General features: G+C 32.0%; 1 pseudogene; it reads right to left on the bottom strand.

Moving 5' to 3' along the window:
• Positions 1 to 736: 736 nt before the first annotated feature.
• Positions 737 to 11833, bottom strand: LOC149534335 (fe(II)/2-oxoglutarate-dependent dioxygenase 4-like; annotated as a pseudogene).
• Positions 11834 to 14886: the final 3053 nt, after the last annotated feature.

Genomic DNA, 14886 nt, shown 5'->3' on the forward strand with positions numbered 1-14886 from the left:
GGTAATGAGTTATAGTTAATATTCAGCTGAACTTTTTGTCTTTACGCTAACCCTCATTTTGACTACTTTTATTATCAAAAGCAATATTAATTATCAATGTAGTTCCAAAATATATTAATTATCAAGGTGGATAAAAAATATAAAATACATATATAATTAAAAAATGCCTCTAAAGTCAAATCTAATAATAATCTAGAAAATCATGAAGAAAACTCCAACATTATACCACATGAGAAAAATCAGCCTCTTACTCTTACATCTCGCTTAATAAACAAACGTTTGAGAGAGTAAATAATATTATTTTGATATAAGTTGTTGCATTCTGAAAAGGAAAAGAAATTTAAGACAAAGAGCATATACGTACATCTATTTGAATGAGTTCGAAGCACATGTTACAAGAACAGTCAATCAAGTAAATGCAAGCTAAATGCTCTTAGCATACATGCCTTCATAGATAACATTATGAAGCTTATATCAATAGAACTTTTATTATCTTGCGTATCATAGTTCCAACTTATAGTCATACATTCAAATAGTTACTGAACGTGTAACATTTATCAAGCATCATCTTAGCTGAAGTATTAAATATTATTTTACAAGAGGAACTATTATTCCTCAATTTATATAATATAAGCTAAAAATGGATTTCTAGCTTTTTTAAAGAGAATACAACACTATAATTTGTCAAAACAAATTATACATAGATATATGTTCACAATCTATTTTAGCCTCCATTTCATTGTATTTCCAAGCGATGGAAATCAGATGAACGTTTGTCTTCAAGAGTTCCACATAGAATCATTTTCATATATTCAGTATAGATGATTTCTCTATAAGCAGGCTTACAACCATTCAATAGAAGCTCAGGAGCAGGCCTAATAATGGTGTCCATAGATGGACCATATGACGTCGCCACAGATATTCAATTTTCTCTTCCATTAACGATGGCTCGGTGCTCTACGCTCTTGTATTTCTCGTTACTCAGTGCCTATTCCAAATTTCATCACAATTAGCACCCCTCCTCAGCTAAAAGACAAAGAAAACCCTAATGTTTATTTAGATTAAGGAAATAAATAGTGAGTGGAAAACGTAATATTATTGATTGTACTAATATGTTTTTGGATCCAATTGTGTTAAGATTTTTACCATCAACATTTTGAATCACACTACAATATCCATCATCAGGATGACTATTCTTTTGCATCTCTTGCTCTTCATCCTAATGATGATCACGTAGTGTGATTCGAAACATTGATGGTAAAATTCTTAACACAATCGAATCTAGAAACATATCAGTACAATATAATAGATTGTAGAAATTTGTTCTCTTAAATATTATTGATATCATCATCCAAATTCTACGTGGACTATTATGATCGTCCACTCTGTATTTCCAATATTGAAACTTTTACAAGCTTTGTGCTCCTCATATGGAGCATTCTAGTTAATGTTGAGGATTAAATTCCTAATTTGTAAACATCTCCTTCAAGTTACTTGTGAAAAGAAGAGAAATTAATTACCTGGAGTACATCACCGAGATTGATGACAAGAGCGTGTGGAATAGGCTTGACTGTGATCCAACAATCTTCATGGAGAACCTGTAAACTAGTGACATCATCCTGCATCAATGAAGTTATCCAACCTGGGTCTGTGTGACTCCCTACACCAAGAGTGGACTCGAGCTCTGGACATTTGGGATAGTAATTGCACACCATAATCTGAGAATACTATGTAAACACTTCTTCAATATACTTTTCTCAGAGCCCAAGGCTTTGTAAAATCGCACCAAAAAGCTTCCTTACCACTCCATGCATTTGATAACAGAAATTCACATTTGATTTCCTGCAAAGTGAGAATAATGTGTTCGTATTTCTGTTCAGCAGCCAAGATTATAATTGATGATATAGTTCGACATTTTTCAATTTAAATAATAAATAATAATAATAATCTTAGAGAAAAGTATTGATCACCTGATGTCATATTATTGTTTTGGAGAGGATTTTTTTAACTTATTGTAACGCCCCGCCAAGGGATCCAAAAGAATTAACCTAGAGTTTCACTAAGTTTGCTAAACATTTTTTTTTTTTTAAAAGTAAGAATGTATAACATACACATCAAACACATAGTAGCAGAAGCAATAACATGTAATCATCAACAAACATACATCACAAGTTACACCTTAAGGATCCCAAGACGTTGAGTCACATTTAATTTTAATTAAATTCTAAGTCTAACAACTACCACATCCACATGAAAGAATAATAAGAAAGTCCAATGTCCATAATATACATTTTCTTTGAATGCCTCTTGGCAAATTAATTCGGAATGCTCAATCATCCACTGTACATGTCACAGGGTATGAAAGGCTTAAAAGAATGTACATATGTAAAGATAAAGATACATCATCCTCAAATCCATGATACAAAGTACAGTAAAATAAATGGAACTAATAACATACCTGATACATCCATACATCCATAATGATAAAACATCTATCATAAAATCTAACCATCCATCATAGTAATCCAAGAACATAGTGAAGGTAAATGCCAACCAAGAAAGCTCTAGCCACGGTGACCACGGACGGATCTCAAATGGTAAGAGTAAAAAGCACTACCACCCGATCGCGTGGAACCTAAATGGTCCACTCCCACCGCGCTGAAGAGATAGTCTCAAGTCCCAAACAAGGTATCAAACACAAAACACAAGTACTCTCTAAGTCTGGGAAATCCTAAAAGTACACTAATGCAAAGGTTCCAACATAGAAAGACATCTAGACCCAGAGGCACCACAAAGACACGTAGGAATCCTACTATGCAAGCAGGAAAGTGTCATCACAAAAGTCACGTAGAAGTTACCCGAGCAATCCCTTAGGAATCCCGGGTCCCTAGTGATTCCTGCGGCCACTAGTATCCTCTCGTACTGACGAGGCATACTGCGGAATGCAAGGTCGTAACCAAGCGTTCTCTCTACCCCATCCTAGCCTGTACTAGCACTCATGGCATGGGAGAGAACATACAATTATCTTATTAGGTTCATTTAAGTCAGTATTTAGGTGAGATGTTTTCACTTGTTAAAACAACTTACAATGGGTTACTCCAGGCAGCCTCTTAGGGCCCCGATCCCCATTGCAAGCCACTTCCCGACACTACACATAGATAACCTACCCTAGGCTGATGAAATCACAAATCAAAGAATCATAATAAAATCACCTCAGTCCTATACAAGCAACTGAAAAACATCATAAAAGATAAGCCACAAAAATTACATCAGTTCCTCATGAGCAACAGGTAAGCATCAAATAATAATCATATGATCACAATAGTTCTCTATCAGCAACTGAAGGCATCAATGATAAATCACAATACTGATCAAAGATTCCAAAATGGTCAAGTCAACACATGACATCATCAAGAACATAACAAACACTTCAATCCTCTCAAGCGACCAAAAAGCAATCCAAGTATAACTGATCGAGACTCAAAAATGGTTATCAAATATAACTGATCGATGACTCAAAAATGGTTATCCAATATAACAGATCGATGACTCAAAAATGGTTAAGTCGGGTATCTCATAAACATACACCTCAGCTTCACCCAAGAAGACTGAAAGCAATAACAACTAGTAAATACAATCATGTCATAGAGCACTCCATCACACTACCATGGTTGGGTTAAAAAAGATCGAGACCAAATCATCATAACATCACATTCACATAATCCCCGAGCCTCTGGTAAACATCCTAAACTGGCCAACACTCTAGGACAACCCCAAAATCCCCAAAGCATGGATAGTACAAACAAAATAGTACAGTTTCATTTTTATTTTATTATTATTATTATTAAATCACGTAGTTAAATTATATATGAGGTTTCAGCTTTCGTTATCAGTATAAATTTTCAAGTAGATAAGAATCACTAATTTTACCCTAGCAGTTAAACTCATTCTTGTTTATAAATTATATCATTAATTAACTTAATTAATGATTAACTAAATCTTTAACTTAAACCCTTTTTAGTAAATATAATAAAACTTATTATTTAAAAAAAATCATACTAAATAGTAAGAAAGTTAATATTTATTAACATATATTAATATAAACTATAATTAATATTTAAAAATATATATAAAATTACTATTAAATAATAATAAATTTTAAACAATTATAATATAATAAAAACAAAACACATTGCATATATATTAAAGCCGATGGCTTTTATAGCCATGCAGACTCCTTACAAAAAGGGTCGCTGGCATTATTATTGCCTGCGGTATACGCAGGTACCCTGCGAATATTGCAAGTACGTCAGTACCCTGCGAATACCGTAGGTATGCAGGCAGTACGTCCGCCGTCAATGGTGGGTGATAAAAAAAAAAAATTAAAATTTTATTTATTTTTGTTTTAATATAACAAACTTTTTCCACACCCCCCCCCCATAATTTTTATTTTATTATTATTATTATTATTATTATTATTATTATTTTAAAAACTATAAATATATTATTATTCTTTGTATATGAATTCATTTATAATAAAACATCCTCCTTCCATTTAAATGATTGTATATTTAAAGACCCCATTAATATTAAAATTTAATTCGATTATTAAAAATTCTTTTTAATAAAATTTAAAAATAATCAAAGCTTTCCTTCTTATTCATAATTTATTTTATTATAATTTTGGTAAATTACAAAATTTTAATAAAACAAATATACTGAAACATATTTATTTATTTATTTATAATTTTTTTTTTTTTAAACATTTATAATTATAATCTGATAGAGAAAATAATTCCAACTCTACGAATTTTTCTTTTTTAATCTCCAAACTCTCCCCAATTAATTCTATCTCTACTCCATTTTAATTCAATTCTAAATCCCGATTTAATTTTGTTGAAGGATGTTCCTAAACAGTTTTTCAATCTAGATTACAATGAAATCGAATAGCAAAAGATCCAGAACGAAGAAATGATACATTCAAGAAGATAAGATTCTTACAATCACAAAGTAGACAGAAAATATTAAATTTCTTAAATCATTTAGGGGTCAAAATACCAGACCCTACCTGAACCTGATGCTAATATGCAATCCCCAAAATCTGTAAGAGAACTCGCTCCTCTTCAATAACTTTCTTCTGAAAATCTTTCCTAGAATTCTCCTTCTGAAATTTGCTTCCAAAAACTCTCTCCAAAATTCCTGTCTCCAAAATTCTCGGTCCAAATTCGTGTCCCCCAAAAATGAACCCCCAAAGTTGTTATAAGGAGTCTTCTCCTCAAATCGGGGCACTAATTGTGCGTTCACCCGAGAGGACTCTTTGCTCAACTGAGTTAACTCCAAAATTATCTTTTATTAATCTTTGCTTTATCTTTTTAATGCATATTAAATGAATCATTAAATAACTTTATTTAATATTCCACTTGACTTCTATTTTTAATCTTTATTACTTTTAATCCCATGCGCACTTTATGAGATTAAAATAATATTATAATTTCCTCTTATTTTATCTTTTTAATTAATTTCTTTATTTTCAACACATGCTCACATCATGCAATCTTACAACTTTTAATAATTAATATATTTTCACTTTTTACTTTATTTTAGAACTTAATTGATAAAATATTTAATTAACTTAAATAACAATAATATTTAGCATTTATTTAAAAATGAACTCTAAATATATTATTATTAAATTAAATAAATATTATAATGTTCTAAATTATCCTTAAACTTTTATCTCCAAATTTAATTCTTTTTATTTAGTTAATTTCTCAATTAATTAAATATAATCAAATATTAAAATATCATAATAATTTTCTATTAAATTAAATCATTAATTAATCCTTTTAATTAAACTTAATTAATAGAAAATACATCAAGGACTCATAAAGCAACATACGAAAACCCATCATAGAAAAATACATACTAAATCAAACAAAAGGGTTATAATCACGAAATAACATCATTTGATGCATTCAGAGGGTACTTAACTCAGATACTTGCCCTAATTATCAATTAGGACAATTGGCTAAAGGGTTTAGGAATTGGACTTAAGAGTTTATCTCCCCTCTCTTACCATTGAGATAATGCGATAGGGTACGCTCATCCTGGCAATTCAGGGAAGTCGATACCCGGTACCTACAACCTGCATAAAATCCACGCATGTACAGACACAATATTCTAAGCTAAACAGACAATGGCAGGAAGTGGTGCATCGTGTAGATCCCGACTAGCAGGTGACTACGACTCCCTTCCTTAACCACATCAGAAACACCATACATAAAAAAAACAAACACGCACACCATACACATGCAGTATGGGGTAAGTATCCATAAGAAAGCACATGTGAGAATAAACCATCTAACTAATCATCATCAATAATTGAAAACATTGAATAATCATCATACATGCATGAAATATAGAGTACCAAGTCATCTCATCATATAATAAATTGAGTGTAAAACAACATCTGATAATCTGAAAGTAATGCTACTAAACATCAAGTATAAAACTGGCCTAAAAGATTTTGGCAATTAAAACAAAATGTGAACTAGGGGTAGGCACTACACTTATAAATATGTAGATATTAGTCATGTCTTAATTATAATAAGTATCAAGATAAGAATGGCTAGAGATTGGAGAGGCTAATAGTATTTTCTTAATTATATCAATTGTTAATGTTTAAGTGTGTAGACAAGTGTCATAGAGTGGTATGTATTTACCCTAATTTATAATAGCTTAATTAGATAGAGTAGTAAAGTTAAAAATTTGATAAAATTTTATTAATAATTAATTAATATTATACAATTGGATTAATTTTTAAATTATTTAAATTATATTTTTACATTAAAAATTTAATTTTTAATTTAGAAAAATAATATTTTTAATTAAATATAAATGGTATTGTAATTAAAATAATTGTATAATATAGTAAATATTATTGATTTAATAGTTTTACATAACAAAATATTTTTACATTCTAAAATATCAGGCAGTGCTTGCTCCTATAAGACTCAAATTTATAAGTCAATGAAATTCAAGTAAGATAGATTTTAAAATTTTAAAAATTAAAAGTTCAAATTAAAATGAAATATACTAATTAGTTGAGATAGAAAAATTTAATAACTGATTGCAATAGTATAGCCTATGATACAAATACAATAATGGTAAGGCTAATATGTCACATGTCTTGATTAAATTAGTTATCAAGATTACAATTGCTAGAGTTTGGGGAGACTGAATTGTTTATTCGTTACAACTAAATTAGAATTTTTAAAGATTAGTTAGAGTGATGCTGCTTGAATATATCAATCACCAATTTTCAAAGATGTAAATAATGGTTGAGTATATCAACCACCAATTTCTAAATATGTAAATAATGGTTGAATATATCAACCACCAATGTTCAAATATGTAAATAATTGTTGGATATATCAACTACCAATGTTCAAATATGTTAACAAGTGTCACATTAAGTAGTTGCTTTCATTTGTAGTAACAAATAGTAATGTAGAATATATTAATAACATGAATATAGGTAAAATTTTAAGATTAAAAATCTAATTAATAGTTCTAAAAATATTATGTATTCATCTTAAATATATTTTAATACCCATATTGGTTGACAAATATAACTATTGGGATAACATCAATGAAATGAAAACCCTGTATTCAGTAATAAAATAATTTTAAAATATTAAAACTGAAAACCTTTTTTTTTTTCCTCTCGTCTTCTTGCTAAAATTATGGCATACAGACATAAAATAATCATGATTATGTTTTTCACTGCGCTCACCACAGCGGAAGAAAATTTGAAAATTTTTTGTACTAATGAAAATTATTTAGCTTGATCACAAGATAATGGGTCCAAACTGATGGCTTGTACAGAACAAAAGGTTTCGCCTAAAAGTTTGAATTTCTTAAGACTCTTTGCTATTTTATAATCTTTCCTTGTTTTTTGTTTTATTTTTTTCAAAATTCCATCAATGTCAGCAGTGTTCAATGCGTTCTGCGTGCCTTATTCCAATTTTCCTTACCACTGGTAGAAATTTATATTCTTACAAACATTTAAAAGTCGATTTTGATTGATGAAAGTAAGATAAAGATAGTTTTGTGATGCAACTAAACGTAAATTTGTTAAAGATGTGGATAAAAATAATAAAAAATATGGTTACCTAAATGAGGAGGGAGTGCTGGGCCAGAAAGAAATGGTTTCATCCTTCTGCAAGTTGAAGCTCGATGCATAGCAAAAATTTGACATTACGTCCAAACTAAAGTACTTCATTTTCTCTTCATCTGGTAACTCAAAAAACTCACGAGATGCCTCCATCATTTCATTCATTGTGGACGCTGCAATTCCATGATTCACCACCTGCAATCATTTTTACTCCATAAATACAGATCTTGACAAATGCATTTAAATTCAAAAGCCACTCACATTTTAATTTGCAGTTTTTGTAAAGAAGCAAAAGTGCGCGGAATTGCTTCCTACGCTAATCTTTGAGAGGACGATTATGCAAATAAAAGTAACTATTGCAAAGATCTCAAGAAATGCATAATAACATAATCAAAATAACAAAAACACACAACACAATGATTACCGTGGGAAACCCTTCCGGGAGAAAAACCCCACCCTCCATAACTCACACAATGTATTATCAAACCAAGATGATTACAATACACTTGCAATGCAAGTTCTTACAAGAGCACATCACCACAACTCGAACTTGAAGAGACTCCTTCTAGCACCAGTCTTGCAAACTAAACTCAATTACACAAACACCTCCCAAGCCCTCCTTTTATAGTGATTTTACAACCTGGAAACCACTTATGGTTTTACAAAACCATGAGCAAAACTACCATGCCACATGTTACCCATTTTTGACATTTACATTTCCAATATGGAAAAACAACCAGGTTAAAAGTAGTAATCCTGTCCACAATTTTGTCTCTTAGTCTAGACTCCCATAAAAGTCACAAAATGAGTCATCAAGGCTCTAAAAATAGCCTACCTATATTCTACTAAGGACAAGACTCATTTAACAGCTCACTAACCACTTTCCAAAGCATAAACAAGTGGAAAACTCCCACAAACTAATTCTAGAATTTTCCAAGAAAAGATTGCAAGGTTGAGACACATGTTTCTCAACAGTTTCCAGGTTTTTCTGGATTAGATTATGTGATTATTTTTATTTTAGTTTTTATATTTTAAGTTATACTTCTTGATTTATTACAAAGAGATGGGTAAAAATGGAAGTAGACAACTATTTATAACCTATCATCAAATTCAATCAACACAAAAAAATTAAGCTAACGTTATAAAATCTGAAATTTTCATTTCTTACTATTCATATTGTCTACAGCTATTGACTGTCTAGTGAGTAATGAATTGTTTTTAATACACAAAAATGTATTTGTATTGATTCAATGAATCACAAGATAAAAGATGAACTGAATAAATGATCAGAGGTATTAAATGCATTACAGTAGCCTTATTTAATAGAAGTTTGAAAACAGAGAACAAATTTTAGAAGATCTTGAAACCTCTGGTACAATTCTAAATTTACATGCAAAATCTATATTTAAAACTTTTTTTTTTCTTTTTTTTTTTCTCATTGTCTAGCAACTTTTTTGCATCAATATTTAGCATTGTACTATATGATTTGCCACGAAAATGTAAGAGAGCCAAAATGAAAAACTAAAATTGCAGATTGCGGATTTAAGAAAAGAATAAAAAGATGAAGAGGAGGGTCAGGGAAAAGATCAAGAACACACACTTTGAGGCTAACAAGATCAAAACCAACCAAAAAAAATTTCAAAATAGAAAAAGTAAAACAACATAAAACAAAGAGAAATTAAACTTGTGTATCCAAACATGTATGAACATACACATAACAAAAAAATATAGATTAAAATATATATATATATATATATAGTCATAAAATTAATATTTCAACAATATATTTATCTAAACTTAACACACAATTGTTCTTTTATATTTGAATTTAATTTACCACTCTTCCTTTTGAGAGATTAGAATCAAGATCTAAGTAAGCATGATAAAAAAAAAAATCAATACTTTGAATAGCAATCAATTGGCCACTGGGTGGCTCTCTAGGGGATCAATTGGAACTTTCTTAGATATTGGCTTCTAGGGAGTGCAACTTGTTGTAGGAACCTGATGTTTTGGCTTGGGGAGGTGCTTCTTCTAGCAAGTATTCTATTTCTTCTAGGTACCTTGTGCTGACGAACCAACTTTTTGGCGAGGTGGAGGTCTCTTGGTGAAAGAAAGTTTGGAATAGTTTTTCCTGGCCTAAGTGTAACTTTTTCTTTTGGATTTTGGTTTACAATAATTGTCTTACTTGGGATAATCTCTACAAGTGAGGCTTCAAGGGGCCTTCCATCTGTGTTTTCTATCGTAATAGTGAAGAGACTGTATCTCACTTTTTTTTCCAATGCCCCTTTGCCAAACAGATTTAGCACTTCTGGTGGAGTGTGTGGGGATGCATGTGCTGGCATGTTTCCTCTTTGTCTAAATTCTGGGACCGTTTGTGCTATTCCCCTTCCAAGACTTATTTTCTTTAGGTTGCATGGACTATTGGCCCTTCCTTTATTTTATGGCATGTTTGGCTTGAGAGGAATAGGAGGATCTTTCTTGATTTGCAGTTTGAGATCAGACACGTATGGGGGAAAATTATTAGTTCTCTGTAGGAAACTCTCCTAGCTAAATGTGACATTAGTGGGGGTTTGGGTCCTAGAGATACTAGTATTTACTCTCGCCTCTCCTTTCCTCTTTAGGGTTGCACTCCCTCGATCCCCCACACTCGCTTTGGGAATAGAGCTAAGCAACACTCTTAGCATGTTAATTGTTAGGGATATTGGTCTCCTCCTGAGGCAGGCATTCTTAAAATCAACACTAATGGTTCTCCTCGGAAAAATCCTAGTCTGGCTGGTATTGGAGGAGTTGGTCGTGATAGTTCTGGTCATATTCAGTTTATGTTTTCCATACACAAGGGTTACCATACTAATAACCTCATGGAAGCCCTGGCTATCTTGGTTGTAGTGGAACAGTGTTGTCAACATGGCTGGAAAAGAATCATCTATGAGATTGACTCTCAAGTGGTTGTGAATTTATTGAATAAAAGGGACCTTGTGCATGTCGATTGGCATTTCGCTCTGGTTATTCAACAAATCATTCAATTATGCAATTCTATGAATTCAGTGTCTTTTATGCATATCCCTCATGAGTGGAATGGTGTGGCTGATTTTTTGGCTAAATGGGCCTCTAAGAAACGGCCGGTTTGGTATATTATTGATCATAGGATGCTTCCACTTGATTTATCTGAGATGCTAGTTCAACTTGTGGACCAGGATAAAGCTCTATAGTTCCATTTGTTTCTTATGTTGTTCTCCTCTTTTTGATATTCAATAAAAAATTGACCCCTCTTTTAGTTAAAATAATCTATTATCAAAATGAATAAGCAATTTAAGAAAATAAGATTCAATGATAAATAAAATTAAATAAATTGTACACAACTTTGATAAAGAAAAACAGTCAAACAGTCATAATCAAAAGTATGGAAACCGATAAACTATAATAAGAAATTCAAAAATCTTAATATTCATTGCTGCTGCCGAAGAGTAATGGCTGTGCAGACAGTAGGGCATAAAAATGAAGAGAGAAAAGAGAGGAGAGGATGATGAAGTTGCATGCCTGAAAGCAACCCCATTCATGACAAGCTCGAGCGATGGCCTCCACAAGATTGTGAGAGAGGCCAAAAGGACTACTGATATCTGCATCCAACCCTTTTTCTATCATGCCTTTCACTCCCATAAAATCCCCCCACAATTGGCACTCTCCATATCTTGAACGGTTAAGAAGTTCTAAACAATGAAGAAATAATATACTCAAAGATAGATCCACATATATTGATTCTTAATATTTGTTGGATACAGAGAGAATAAGTAATAAAGTAAATCATGGTATTCTGAACCTTATAGGCATGTGTTTTTTTCTTTCCAGGTGGCTTGCATGTCCTTGATGGTGATTGTCTATCAGTCATTTTGTTGACAAATGAATCCGCCGTAAAGGTAATAGGCCCAATGATCATTCATTGTAGGCTCGAGTATTTGGATGGAATAACGTGTCATATTTTTTCCTAATTAGCGACTTAGGGAAAGAGTTAAATACTCTATCACTTTTGTGTCTTATAAAATATTGCAAAACACCTTTGAATAGTTGTTTATTTGTCAAATTGTATTTATTAGGTGGTTGATGTAGCATTTTCAAATTTAGTAGAATATTTTTTTGGGGTAGGTATTGAAAGGACACTTCTTGTGTGCCACTAATAAACTAATTGTATCCAACCACCATTGCACTATAGGACCCATTCTCTTAATTTATAAAAGTTAAACTTTGCACCAATTGTTTTTGAGCAACTACATGATAAAGGCTTGTCCATCATTGGTTGTCACCTTTGCACAAGCTCAAATGTGTCAATGTCATATACACCTAGACATTCTAAATGTATAATTATCAAATTTCCCATGATGGTTTCTTTTTATCATTGTATGTGTGATGGGATGAAAAACTTCTCATAATGTACAAGTTTTAATTTAATAGCCATTTTTCATGAATATGCATTTCCATTAATAAACAGTTTAAGTTACATTGTTGACAAAAACAAACAAGGGATACAAAATCACCCCTCAAGAGTCATACAAACAATACTCAAAAAAATTAAATTGACATAACCACAGGCAAAGCAACTAAAATAATGGATGAAGAAAGTAGTGGACAATCTATGCCATCCTTATGACCCCATACATCAAAGAGGTCCAGAATGTCATCTAGAAGGGACCTGCCTTCCCCAACAACAATATCATATTCTTTTTCAATCTCCTTCCTAGTCGAAGAGATTGACAAAGATATATGTGCAAGCCATGCAAATGAGTTGTGCTAACTGGTATCACCATCAATGTCTAGATGGCTAGATCCACCACTAGTACAAGGATTGCACCTGCCGCATTCTAGTTGGAAGTAGACATAGAACATGGTGGAGAGGTGGAGCAATAGCACTAAAAATATATTTTTCCACCAAACTAGTGGCAAGGGGCTTCAAAAAGTTGGGTGTGGGAGAAACACAATAAGGAACTATATTTATACTAGGTACCATGGGATGATGTTTGGCCATGGTAGATTGGTGGGTCTAGAAAAATGTTTGACAATCATACAAGGGGCATTACCATAAGGCTACATGAACTCCTTCATGTAGGACACCTTAACTACAACCTTTTTGGCTTAGGCTTGAATCTGAAGCATCTCATTATTATAAATGCATGCTTCAATAAAGAGAGAAACATGAACATCAATAGATATGTGAGAAAAGATAATAGAAGTAATATATCTTTCCATGAAGTAAATAGTATTTTCACCTTGAAAGTCTGCCATAACCATGTGACTTTGAGGGGATTCCATGGAGAATCCAACAACAATGTCGAAATAAGAGTCAGATCAAAACGATTAAAATTTTCACTATTTTTTGGATCTTCTAAAATATCAAAAGACTGTTATAAAATTCTCTAATTGCCCACGAGATACGTAGAAGGAATTTGGCATGCATGCCCAAAATCCCCAAGCAAGGTCCCAATGAAAAACCTTGGAAAATTATACACCAAGAAAATGAGCCATCATAGGCTCAATAATAGCATCTCATATAGTGTAAAATTCTTGATTCCATAGAGGTTGACAAGATTTGAAATTCTACTTAAGATTAAAGTTTTCTACAATAGAAAAATGTGGAACAAGTCAATAATATCCCAACCTAGGCTTGCATTTATAAAAGTAGGTCTTGGGAAATCACCACGATGGCTTGTTTGAGTGGATTCCTAGATTGTGAAGCATATTAGAGATAATAACACATGATAGGATAGAAATATTATCAATATCAATGGTTGAGATGAAGCTAGGTTTTAAAATCTCCACAAGGGAGAATATTCAAAGTAGCTCTAAGAGCTCAAAATATAGGGATATAGGATAAAGGAATCCCTCGAACCTAAATGAGATTGAAAGAAATACTATCCTTTATTCTTTCCCTATCCCAATTGATCTAAATCTTAACAGCTTTATAGGCCTTCCAAATACTTTTAACATCAAAACTGTTCCTAGATACACTCAGCTACTTTTATCAAAAGAAGTGCTTGAAAGTCAATTCCATTCCACATAACATTATGAGCTAGGTAACCTAGAGAAATATAATGCTTGAGAAGAATTTTCTAGACCTCATTGCAAGAAATAACACAAATATCTAATTTGGTACAAAAGGAGAGGCCTTGCTTCTCATAGAATAACAAGAGGAGACCTCCAAACTCCCTAGAAAGACAAACATATTCCCAAATGACTTGGTGAAATCTTGTAACACTAGGTTTTATGCTATTAGATCCCTTAACTAGAAACCAAACAAATAGTACTATGCAATGCTTTAGAGTTCCATCTAAATATTATGTTGATCTTTAATCCAAGTAAGGAAGGAATCGTCTGTGAAGTGGTCAATGACATTTATTCAAGGTGATTTGTACTACATTAATAGTAGAAACAAGAAGTTGGACAAGACCCTCAATAACTAAAATATAAAAGGGGGCCAAAAGAAAACCTTGGTTAATTGACCTAGACATGTCTAAAGCTAAAGACAACACCCATTGTTGGTGGTGCAATCCCTAGCATATCCAATGTGAATTTGAATGGATTGAATTAAATAAGTGCCAACTCCAAAGGCTTTAAGCATGTAGTAAGAATTAATGGTCATTCAATATAGTCATATTGCCTTAGATAAATTACTTTTTGCAAAATTGACATTTTGTTTTGATTGATCGGCCAATTCCATGCAT

This window comes from Cupressus sempervirens, chromosome 10 (genome assembly GCF_028749045.1).
Source record: "Cupressus sempervirens isolate cs-2001-9-10 chromosome 10, ASM2874904v1, whole genome shotgun sequence".
NCBI classification, from domain to species: Eukaryota; Viridiplantae; Streptophyta; class Pinopsida; order Cupressales; family Cupressaceae; genus Cupressus; species Cupressus sempervirens.